At 41.8% G+C, this 10732-nt stretch overlaps 1 protein-coding gene across 2 annotated transcripts in view; it reads left to right on the top strand.

Annotated features, from left to right (window-relative positions):
- The first annotated feature begins 54 nt into the window (after positions 1 to 54).
- The window catches only part of Nck1 (NCK adaptor protein 1), a 58344-nt gene continuing 47666 nt past the window's right edge, over positions 55 to 10732 (top strand). The window contains exon 1 of one of the 2 annotated variants that reach the window (XM_048416869.3): positions 55 to 188. The gene's annotated coding sequence lies outside the window, so the exon portion shown is untranslated. Of the gene's footprint in view, positions 189 to 362; positions 500 to 10732 lie in introns of those variants that run through there. The other variant, XM_048416873.3, reaches the window with a different exon arrangement.

Raw genomic sequence — 10732 nt, 5'->3', positions numbered from 1 at the left:
TCCGATTGGGCTCGGAGCGGGTTTCCTGCCCGCACCGGCCCGCCCACCGGTTGCTCTCGCCCCGCCTCTCCCTGAGAGCTTCGAGGCGGCGCAGCGCAGGCCTCGTGCGGTAACGGCCTCCGGGCAGCCGCGGTGGCGTCCGGGTGCAGACCTCAGGCGACGAGAGCCGCGGGCTCGGCGGAGGGAAGGTGAGGCGGCCCCGCCTGCATGCGGACACACGCACGGTCCTCTCGGCCTCCCGGTCCGCCCGCTCTGTTAGTCTCGTCGCTTCCTCTTCCCTGGCGAAGTTAGCCCGGGGGCGCCGTCTGCCGGCGGCGGAGCGGAGGGAGCGGGGAGGCGACTCGGTGGAGCTCGGGTGTCCGCCGTGCACCCCGGTGACCCCACGGCCTCTTCTCCTGAGCTGGGAGCGCCGCTTGGGGAGGCGAGCGGGCAAGTGTGCGGCGCGCTTCGCAGAAAGCCCCATCGCAGTCGGTGGTTGGGTCTGTCTGGGGCCGAGAAGGTAGGGACGCGGGCCGGCAGGAAGGGCGCTCTCACCTCCAGCCGCCAGCGGGAGGAAGCCGGTCAGGGGGGACATCTTCGGGGCGCGCCCTCCCCTCCCCCTACCGCTCTGGAGCAGGAGAGATGGGGGTGACCCGGGGGGCTGCCGAGCTGGGGGAGGTCCAGGAAAACCAGCTTGCTGGGTCTGTCGTGTACCGTTTCGCACGGGTTTCCGCTCGAGTTCGGTTTAATGTTAACAGCTGGTGAAGCTGGGTTTTTGTTCATGGTTGAGGACCGTAACATCGTCGCTCGGTTAATGTCGAGCCAAGCTGAAGTCACCCAAAGAAAATTCTACCCCTTATGTTAGTTAGGTAAGAATTCTTAGGGAAGAATGAGGTGAAGAAAACTTCCTGACCCCATTTTGGGGTGGGGAGCAAGGTCAGTGTCCAGCTAAAACGGGTAAAGTTTTGCAAGAAGTGTTCATTTTCAAAAGCTTAAGTTTGGTAGCTTTATGATCAGCCATAACGATTTCTTAAACACCTGGAAATCCGTTGTTTGCTTTCAGCCTTTAGTGAGGTCACAAAATCAATAGAGAAATAGTCCAAGAAGAAAGTTTTGTTAGGTAATTTTCAGTCTCGTTTTTAAATAGAAATTCTATTTACATCTTGATAATAAGTCAAGGCATATGCTTTGGTTGGTTGAATAGTTCTTTTTACATCGTGGCCACATTTTGTGCTTTCTGGAGGAAAATTGATCTGTAGGTTTTGGCTAGAATATCTGTAAGTGTGCATAGTGTTCAGATCCCAGCTGCTGTGTGCATGAGTATTAAGTTTTAAAAGATTTGCCCTCCCCTCAAGCATTTTTTTGTTGAGATTTTTCTAGTGCACACAGAGCCATGTAAACAGTTGACACATTAATATAATGGTTTATTAAACACTCAGTGATAGTTTATGCTGCTAGTTTCCATATTTTGAGAACTTTCTCCCAGAGTTCATATTTTGATGTGATTATTGTTATAAATTCCTTCTCAGAAAAACTTGGAAAAAATTAATTAACCTGGTAATACGAGAAAAAAAATGCGTGTTTTCAATGCCAAAAAATTAAATAGTTATTTCACTGATAAGTAAAATTGAAGGAAACACTTGACATTACTGAACATTTAACAAATCAGATGGTTTGAAGACAATTTGACAGGCCAGGATGATTTTCAGGTCAACCTATCTTGGAAATAAAACTTAAAAGTCTTCCCTTCAGAGCCAATACCATGAGCTGTCTTTCTTTGCTGATGCATTATGTAACACACTTTGAGTAACCCAGACATAAACCTTAACGTTGACCTATTTTTGCAGTCATTTTCTTTAAAAAAAAATCTTATCTTTGTATTCTTAGACTGTTTAATTTCTGTCTCTAAGCTGCTCACTAGCTCTAACTCGGTTTTCTGCCTGGATTGCTCAAATATGTTCTGCCTGTGCTGATCTTAAAATAATACTTTGAACATATTTTTCACTGCTTAGGAACCAGTAATACCTTTAGTCTAGATTTCACAGCCTTTTAAAGATGTATTTTTATTTTGTGTGTTTGAGTGTTTTGCCTACATAGACGTACACCATATGTTGTGGGTTCTGGGAAGTGAACCTAGATCCTCTGCAGGAGTTCATAACCACTGAGCCATCTATCCAACCCCAAGAAAATATTCTCTGCAAATTATCAAAGTATCAATGTAAAAATCTGTTAAACTTTATCTTTTTCCTTCCTTAATTTCCTCCCTTTCTTCCCTGCTCATCTCCTCTTCCTTCAGTTTTGGGATCAGACCCAGGGCTTCTCATAAACCACTAAGGCATAGCATGAATCCAAAGTTTTATTGTTTTTTTAAAAAATATTGGCTATTACATTTTTGTTTATCGTGTGAGTGTGCATGCATATGTGTGGGTACACAAATGGAGTCAGTTCTTTCAGTTCACCATATGGTCCCTTGAATTGAACTTACTTGTCAGACTTGCAGCAGGTTCTTTTACCTTGAGAGGCATCTCCACCACCCAGCTAGGGTTTTATGTAGAATTAAGAAAAAAGATTTTAAAATGATGAGTATGCGTGTATGTTGAGGGCATGATATGTGCACACAAGCGCAGGTGCCTGGAAAGGGAGGCCAGAAGAGGGTGTCAGATCACCTGGAGCTGGACTTCCAGGCAATTATGAGCCTCCTCATACAGGTGCTGGGAATCAAACTTGGGTCCTTTGCAAGAGCAGTACTGCTAAGCCATCTCTCCAGCCCCCAGAATTTTAATTTTGATCCTTGAGTAAAGCCTGTCAAAAATTTGTTACTTATGTTGCTCTTTTTCTTTGAACTTTGCTGTTATTGTTGTTGCCCCCTTCCTTTTCTAGTTAGCTTATAGAGTATTGGGTTTTGTGATGGCATTTGCATACATATTTATTGCTGTGCTTTTTTCTTAAACATTTTTCCCCTGACTGCCTTTTCTTGCCTTTGCTTTTTAATTTTATATGGATTTATGTTAATGATATCATGGAACATTGCTATTGAAGTACTGGGATCCAGCCTTTTGTTTTTTTTTAGATCGGGAAAGTGAAATCCATATAAAATAATCTCTAAAATTCACACCTCTTGATGTTGTGGCAGAGTGGAGGCTCAGATTTCATTTCTCTCAAATATTATGTATTCTCTATTCTTCCGTACTGTTACCTTGTACAGTATATAGTATTTGCTTCATATTATTTGTTTTGTGTACGCCTTATACGGATTCAATACTTTTGAGGTGGGCTTTCAAAGTATTATTCTGATATTGTTGCTCAAGTTATGTTCTACTTCCGTCTTCTTGACTCAGCCTCCTGACTAGCTGGGTTTCCTGGCATTTGATGATTTATTTTGTATTTTTTGGTCTTCATGTATTAGTAGCATTACTGAAATCAGTTGTCTTTGTAGTTGAGCCCTGTGGCCCTCTCAGAAGTGTGTGGTGGTGCTAGGGATGTAACTCTGGTGGACAGAGGGCTTGCTTAACAGGCAGATTGGATCCTCAGCACTGAAGGGAAAGAGAAAAAAGTCGGGGTGGTGGGGAAGGATGGCTGCCTTATAAGTTTTGCTGTTGAAATGTAGTTTTCCTGATTTATTTGGTAAAGAGAATGCCTCTTTGGAGGACTTTGAAAGGAGGTTGTAATGGTTTGGTGAAAGCTTAGAGGGTTTATCATGAAGACTAAAATGTAATGTGCTAGCTAAATGTTCTTTTGAGTGTTAAAATAGTAACACTTTCACATTTTCTCTGTTAGGGATCAGCAGTGCAATCTGCTTGTTAAGCACATTGTAAAAATCACTTTCCATTTTGTAGATTTAGAACTTTTATGTGTGATTTTTTTTTAATCTAAAGTTTGTTAATAGAAGAGGTGTTTGGTCACCTTTAACAAAAGTTCAGTGGTGCAAGACAGCACAGAAACCTGCCAGTAGATTTTCCTGGGGAGATTGAGAAAGGGTCTCACTGTGCAGCCCTGTTTGATCTGGAACTTACTAGGTAGATAAGTCTGGCCTCAAACTCAAAAAAGATCTTCCTGCCTCTACCTTCCAGGTGCTTGGATTAAAGGTGTGTGCCACTAAACCCCATTGAGCACTTCCCTTTTGGTCTGAAACAGATTAGAAATGGGTTAGAAGCTTTTTTTCATTTATAGTTTGGTTGGTTAATATGGCTTTTTTTTTTATTTCAATAAACTGCCAAATCTCAGAATGCAGTCTGAGGCAGGAGAATTGCAGATTTGAGGTCAGACTGGGCTACGTAGAACACTGTTGTCTTAACAAAACAAAACAAAATTACAAGTTAAAATATATTCTCTATTGAAGTGCTGAGTCTTAGGTTTTTTTATTCCTGAAATTATCTGTAGTGATTGACAAATTGGATATAAATACGGTATGGTGGTGTCACACGCCTTTAATCCCAGCACTAAGGAGGCAGAGGCAGGTGGATCTCTAGAGTTTAAGGCCGGCCTGGTCTACATAGCGAGTTCCAAGACAGCCAAGGTTACACTGAGAAACCCTATCTCAAAAAACCAAACCCAAGCCAAAACAAACAAGCCAAAAGAGGTATGAGTGATGCCAGCTTCTCTTTAGACAGATGGTTACACCAGGGGGAATATATGGAGTTTGTTTCTTTCAGGCAGGTCGGTAACCGAGGATGGTATTGGACCTCTGGTCTTCTGTCTCCAAGTCCCATAAATGTAGGTCATCTTTCTTTGTGCATTGGTGGTGCAGCTCGTACTCGAGGTTGTCCTGTTCCACAGACACTCTACCAACTGAACTAAATCCCTAGCCTGGGAATTTTTTTAAGAATAGGTGTGTCTTGGTGTTTGTATTGCTGTGAAGAGACACCTTGACCACAGCAACTCTTATAAAGGAAAACATTTAATGGAGGTTACAGTTTTAGAGGTTCAGTCCATTATTATGGTGGGGAGCATGGCATGGTGCCCCTAGACATGGTGTTGGAGGAATAACTGAGAGTCCTACATCTTGACTCAGAGGCAACAGGAAGCTGACTTGACAATATCCTGAGCATAGACAACCTCAGAGCCTGCCCCACAGTGACACACCTCCTAAAACAAGGCCATACCCTCTCCAACAAAGTCACACCTCCTTATAGTACCACGCCCTGGGAGATTATGGTGACCAATTACATTCAAACTACTACAAGGTGCTTCTTCCATTTTTTTTATTTGTTTAATCAGTCTTCCAAAACTTTTACCACATATTTCTAAATCATGTTGCCATGTGGAGCAAATCAAATAATAGATTTTATAACATTCTGATTCTACTGTAGAAACATTTTAACAGGGCATTGGAAAATTTTCCTTGGGAAATGCTTCATCATTTTCTGTTGATTGAGGTTTCTGTCCTTCCCAGTTCTGCAGCCATTTAGTCCCAAATAATCACACAGAGGTCTACATTAGTTATAAACTGATTGGCCTAGTAGCTCAGACTTATTAACTCTTATAACTTATATTAGTCCATTATTCTTATCTATGTTAGCCACGTGGCTCAGTACCTTATTTGGTAAGCAGTTACATTTTGCTTCTGTGGTTGGGTCACGACTCTAGACTGCACTTCCCTCTTCCCAGAATTCTCATTTCCCGCCTCTACTTCCTGCCTGTTTACCCTGCCTATACTTCCTGCCTGACTACTGGTCAGTCAGCATTTATTTAAAATATAAGTGGCAGAGTACAGACCATTGTCCCACAGCAATTTTCAGCTATTACAAGTTTGTTTTATTTATGTATTTTGAGTTTTTCGATACAGGGTTTCTCTGTGTTGTCATGACTGTTCTGGAACCCACTCTGTAGACCAGGCTGGCCTCAACTTAGAGATCTGCCTGCCTCTCACATGCTGTGATCAAAGGTATGAGACACCACCGCCCTGCAGGTTTTTTTTTTTTAACTTTTTAATGTGATTTTTGATTATTTGTGTGTCATGCTCAAGTTTGCGTTCTATTGCTTGATATACTTATTGTGGTAACTTGGACAGCAGGATTTATTTGGTTTACATGTCCTGACCACAGTTGATCATTGAGGAAGGTCAGGACAAAAACTCAAGCATGAGCAGAGGCTGAACTTACGGAAGCAAGCTGCTACTGGCTTTTTCTCTACGATTTGCTAATCTTGCTTTAGTTTTTTTAATCAACTAATAACTGAATAGTTTTCTTCTACCCACCATCAAATCTGTGTATTTTATTTATTACATGTATGGATGTTTTGCCTGCGTGTATGTCTGTCTGTTACACCATGCATATCTAATGCCCAAGGAGGTCAGAAGAGGGAGTTGGATCTCTAGTTGGAGTAGTTAGTTGTGAACTGTTTTGTTGGTACTGGGAACTGAACCCCGGGCCTCTGGGAGAGCAGCCAGTGCTCTTAACCATAGAACCGTCTCTCTAGCTCTCCTGTACTGGCTTTTTTATGTGTCACCTTGACAAAGCTAGAGTCATAATAGGAAGGAACCTCAGCTAAGGGAATGCCCTGATGAGATTAGTGATCAATGGGGGAAGGTCCTACTCATGGTGGGCGTTGCCTTCCTGGGCTGCTGGTCCTGGGTTTTATAAGAAAACAAACCAAACAAGCCAGGGGAAGTAAGCCAGTAAGCAGCTCCCCTCCATGGCCTCTGCATCAGCTCCTGCCTCTAAGATCCTGCCCTGTTTGGATTCTTGTCCTAACTTCTTTCAGTGGTGAACAGCAGTGTGGAAGTGTAAGCCAAGTCTTCCCCAACTCGGTTTTTTTTTTTTTTTTTTTTTTTTTAGTCATGGTGTTTCATCGCAGCAATAGAAACCCTAACTAAGATATCTCTTCCTTGCCTTTAACCCTTATTTTTTATGTTTATGGGTGTTTTGACTTTTTGTTTACCACATCCATCTAGTGCCTGCAGAGGCCAGAAGAGGGCATCAGCGCCCCCCCCCCCCCCCCCCCCGCCAACCTTTATGCTGGAGTTACAAATGTTTTTTTGCCACCATGTGGGTTCTGGAACCCAAATCTGGGTTATTTGGAAGAACAGCCACTATTCTTAACGGCTAAGCTGTCTCTCTACCCCCTCATATTGCTTGCTTTCTTCTACAGCCCAGGACCACCCGTCCAGGGTGGCTATGCTCAACAGTGGACTAGCCTCACACATCAATCATTAATCAAGAAAATGCCCACAGATGTGCCCACAGGCTAATTTGATGGAAGTGCTTCCTTGAATGAGGTGTCCTCTTTCCCAATGACTCTAATTTGTGTCAAATTGACCAAAACTAGCATGGGGTGGGGGGGCGTGCACAGTATCCGCAAAGACCAAAAAAGAGTGTTAGATCTGCTGTAGATCAGGCCAACCTCGAACTCACAGAGATCTGCCAGTTTTACCTCCAGAGTGCTGGAATTAAAAGTGTGCACCACCATTGCCTGGCTTAGGTTAACATTTAAATCTTAGATCCATTTTGAATTTTTGTATATGGTGAGAGATAGAAACATATTTTTATGCACCTACATATTCCGTTTTCCAAGAAGTATTCATTAAAGAGACTTCTTTTTTTCAGTGTGTTCCTGCCCTTGTTGAAAATTCAACTGTAAATATGTGGGTTCATTTGATTTTTTTCTTAGCTATTTGTGAATTTATAAAACATCAAGTTTTGTATGTTTATAGTCATCTTTTTGCTTTGTTTTGTTTTTCCCAGTTCCACATGGAAAATTTATTTTCCTATATAAGTATCGTTTGTTTCGTTTTGTTTTTGTTTGTTTATTTTGAGACAGGGTCTCTCTTTGTGACCCTAGTTGTCTCAGAACTCGTGTACATTAGCTTTTAATTTATAACGTTCTGCCTGACTTTGCCTCTTTAGTTCATTTCTTTCTTTCTTTTTATGTGTAACAGCTCTGGCTGTCCTGGGACTTGATTTGTCCTCAAAGGCCTCAGACTCACAGGGATCCTCCTGCCTCTGCCTTCTGAGTGCTGGGATTAAAGGTTTGAGCTACCATACCCAGCAGAATTAATTTTTGTATCCTGTAGCTAAATGATTATTTTTCTGTTTTTAGAATCTCTAGATTTTTCTATATAAAAATTATTTCCTCTGTTATGATTACATTTCTATTGATGTGATGAAGCATCTCGGGAGGAATGGGCTTATTTTGGCTTATAGGTTACTGCCATTATGGAAAGGTCAGGGCAGTAGGAATGCTGCTTGCTAGCTCACTCACTGGCTCATGTTTAGCTAGTTTGTTTTTGTTTTTAAAAATAGCCTGGACCACCTGCCGCCACCAGTAGTTTGGGCCTTCCTATATCAATTAATATTTAAGATAGCTCCCCATAGACATGCCCACATGCCAGTTTAATCTGGGCAATCTCTCTGCAAGAGTCTTCTGCAAGAGCAACAAGTGGTCTTAACTGCTGAGACACCTTTCTAGTCCCTGAAATCTATTTTTCTTGATATGTGTTGGCACTTGCCAACATTACTCTTATTTTTATCTTTAAAAATAATTTTATTTTATGTGTACGAGTGTTTGCCTACATGTATGTATGTGCACCATATGTATGTCTAGTGTCCCTAGAGGCCAGAAGAGGGTGTCAGATTCCTAGAAACTGGAGTTAGTAAGTGGTGTGAGCTGCCGTGTGGGTTCTTTGAATCAAACCTGTGTCTTCGAGAGTGTCTTAGTTAGGGTTTCTATTGTTTGGATAAAACACCATGACCAAAAAGCAAGTTGGGGAGGAAAGGGTTTACTTGGCTTACACTTCCACATTGCTGTTTACTGAAGGAAGTCAGGACAGGAACCCAACCAAATAGGGCAGGATCCTGGAGGCAGGAGCTGGTGCGGAGGCCATTGTTTGGTCTGCTTTCTTATAGAACCCAGGACCAGCAGCCCAGGGATGGCACTGCCCACAGTGGGCAGAGCCCACCCCCATTGATCACTAGATAAGAAAATGCCTTACAGCTGGATCTCATCAAGGCATTTCCTTAGCTGAGGCTCCTTCCTGTCTGATGACTCCAGCTGTGTCAAGTTGACACAAAACCAGCCAGTACAAAGAGCTTCAAGTGCTCTTAACTGCTGAACCATTTCTCTAGCTCCAACATTGTTCTTATTTTTATGTTTATTTATGTGCGTGTGTTTGTATGTGAGTGAATGCCAAATGTATTCAGGTTCTCAGTAAAGGCCAGAAGAAGGTGTTGCATCCCTTGGAGCGGAAGTTAAAGTGATTGTGAGCCACTATATGTGGGTACTGGGAACTGAACTCAGGTCCTGTAACAGGAATAAGTGCTCTTAACCATTGTGCTATCTCTCCAGCCGTCACATTATTGTTATTTATGATTAAAAATGATTATTGCGTGTGTGTTTGTTGTGTGTGGGAGGTCAGGATGGTAACTTTTATGGAGTTAGTGCTTTCTTTTTACTTTGACATGGGTCCCAAGGATTGATTGAGTTGTTGAGCTTTTATTTGATGAATCTTTTTCTTCATCTTTTCAGAGTTTTCTCTATTGTATTTTGTTTGTTTTTGTTTTTGGTGCTGGGTATTGAACCACTCAGGATATTACTCTATTGCTGAGCTATCTGAATTATATGCCTTAGCCCAGGCTCTATTTTAGGTAGTTTAACTACTAAATGCTTTGGAGAAGGATTTTTTGTTTTGTTTATTTAGAGTAGGCTTTCTGTTTCCCCTCTTCTCCTAAACACACAAGACTGTAAATGTTTGCTTACTTAGTGGTCTCTAAGTCTGGAAGCCTGTCTTTGTTCTTTCCTTTTTTGTTTGTTTGCTTGTTTTATGTCTGACTAGATGATTTCAAAAGGGCTGTCTTCAAGCTAAAATATTCTTTCTATTGTTTCTTCTGTTGAAGCTCTCAACTGTATTTTATTTACAGAGTTTTCAGCGCCAAAAATTTGACGCACTGCTTATGATCCTGCCTGCCTGCCTGCCTGTGTGTGTGTGTGTGTGTGTGCATGTTTGAACCCATGTGCTAGGCAATTGTCCTACCACCATTGAGTTATATTTCCTAGACCTGATTTTGTTTGTTTTTGTTTTTCGAGAAAGGGTTTTTCTGTTTAACAGCCCTAACTCTGCTGGAACTCGCTTTGTAGACCAGGCTGGCCTCAAACCCTAGCCCTGATTTTTTTTAAAAAATGATTTTTTTTGTTGAATTTTTCATTTATTAAAAGTTTTCTTTCTTTCTTCTTTTTTTTTTTTAACGGTTTGTTGGTTTCCTTTTTTGGCTCTTTTTAAAGAAATATTTTTGTGTTCCTTTAGATGTGTCTTGTTAACATGTTTATGCTTCAGTGTTCCTATGTTGGTATTTTTGTACATCTGGTAGGTTATTTGTCTCTGCCAATTTTGTTAAGAGTGGCTTTTATAGCAAAACATTCTGTTGGTAGTTTTTCCTAGTTTTGTTTGGGTAGACTGTGTTGGCTTTGGTTTCAGGTGGGTACTTTAGCGTGGTATATTATAGTTTCTTCTGCTATTATTAATTTGAGAATGTCTGTAGATGTCTTGGGGACTCTGCACTTAGGTGTCTGTGGGACTACACCAGCTAGAATGGAGCTCTGACTAGAATGTAGCAGGTTGGTTGTTTGCTGTTTTCGGTTTGGTACATCTAGAAGTTAGTATGGGGTGCCTGCTATTTTCCTCTAGTATGTGAAGATAAGCATACCCCAAGTAGGTTGGTGATACAGCACAGCATAGTTTATAGAGGGTAAGGTGTAGTGCCTCCCAGTGTGTGAGTGCTGTCTGGTGGCTAAGACTGACCAGGGGTACAGATGAATCATA

Source organism: Myodes glareolus, chromosome 4, assembly GCF_982192425.1.
Source record: "Myodes glareolus chromosome 4, mMyoGla1.1, whole genome shotgun sequence".
In the NCBI taxonomy this organism is placed as follows: domain Eukaryota; kingdom Metazoa; phylum Chordata; class Mammalia; order Rodentia; family Cricetidae; genus Myodes; species Myodes glareolus.
This window is presented reverse-complemented; position numbering and strand designations above follow the sequence as displayed.